Genomic DNA, 1,751 nt, shown 5'->3' with positions numbered 1-1,751 from the left:
TCCTTGTATGCCTTGTGGATGTCATTTAGGAGTAAATTTTTCGAAAGATTGATATCTTGCTTGCACTTGTGGTCTACATCATCTTAATTTTGTGATTGAGATTCACTCTAGGATTCTACACTAGCACAGACGCACACTAGCATTCATTTGTGGGGTACATGCCTTGTTGATTATTGATTTAATTACATCCCAATTAAGCTAGTAGAATATTAAAAGTTTTCATTCTTGATAAAGGTGGATAACAAACCCTTTTCACGAAGTAGCCGGGATTCTAGCCTCATCAAGCACTGAATTTCTCGCACCAAAAGGTAGAGGGCCCAAAACTCTAGGTTAATAACTACAAAAAAAAAAAAAAAAAAAAAAAGAAAAGTAAGTTGCAAAAGCAAATAAAAAAGTGAGGACTTCTCCTAAAAGGTGAGAAGTGGAAAATGATTAGATAGAGGTTATTTTGATTTGTAGCCTAGTTGATTTGAGTTTGTTAGTCCTTAGGGGTGTTTAAACACCTAATGCCCTAAAGCCGTACGGTTTGGGAGTCATTGACCAAACGCTCGACATCATGGATCGCTAGAAAGCTTAATAGATTAACACATTACACTATGCTTCCATCTTTGATCCTTAGGGATAGGGAAAAAAAAAATTGAGTGAAAAGAATAAGTGTACCTCGTTGAATAAAGCTTTAATAAAATGTTCATTCTTTGTCTTGATGATCGGTACTAGATTTGTGTGCTAGTTTGAGGCTAGATGTGATCATTTCTTTAGTTGGCTTATATAGCAACATATTTGATGTCGGTTCAGTTAAAAAAGATTATAGAGTTGTTTTGATTTGCATGATCATTGTTTTGATGTGTAAAAGATCATATTTGCTTGCCTGATGTTGAAATTTTGGGAGATTGCTTATAAATGGTTGAAAATTGCATACTTGAAGTAGTTTTCTCCTAATGCTTGTTTGGAATATTGGTGCATCTTTAGTGAGAAAGAGCTTAATGTTTGTGGGTATCATTTCTGGAAACCCTCATAAGACTTCACTCATCCAGTAGGGATAACCTAGGGGTTTAAAGGGCTTGTTGCATGTGCTAAATGCAATTATGTTCCTAAAGAAAGTGGCGTTATCCATTTATTGCTTTCTAGTTCATAGTTGTATAGTTGTTCATTTCTTTATTTCCTTTGTAGTTCATTGCTAGGGACTAGCAATATTTAAGTTTGGGGGTGTGATAAGCGCTGAAAAGTGCGCATTTAAACCCCCTAAGCTTGAATGTTCTAGGACCTTATTCTATCTTATTTTTCCGTTTTAGTCTAATTTCATGTTACTTCCATTTTCAGGCACTTATCCCCAAAATAAGTGAATTCAGCTAAATTAGAGCATTAAAAGAAGTAATCTCAAGCCTAGTGGAAGAAAGGAGCAAAGTGGAAGCAAAGTGGCGAAGAAGCCTTCTTCGATCGATCGAACCAAGCTATGGTCGATCATACTGTGATCGTTCTAACCCTGTTATGATGGATCGAGCCTTTTGTTCTTATTTTCAGGAAAATTTCCTATTCAATCGATCCAACCTTTCCTTCGATCGATCGAACCCTTTTGATCTTATCCTTACCTACCACTTTTGTCATTTTCCCAAAAATATCTCAACCTTGTCAGTATCCAAAAAGTGTGCCGCCATAATTCGATCGATCCAAGCAACCTTATGATCGATTGAACTACCTCAAGTTGCATGAAAAATAATGTTCTAGCCAAATTAAAGGCGTGCTCATGGTGC

The sequence above is a fragment of the Cornus florida genome, unplaced genomic scaffold, assembly GCF_030987335.1.
Source record: "Cornus florida cultivar Cherokee Brave unplaced genomic scaffold, ASM3098733v1 CherokeeBrave_3.0.0_Hap2_Chr10, whole genome shotgun sequence".
Classification (NCBI taxonomy): Eukaryota; Viridiplantae; Streptophyta; class Magnoliopsida; order Cornales; family Cornaceae; genus Cornus; species Cornus florida.
The sequence above is the reverse complement of the archived record's forward strand: the minus strand, read 5'-3'. Positions refer to the sequence as shown.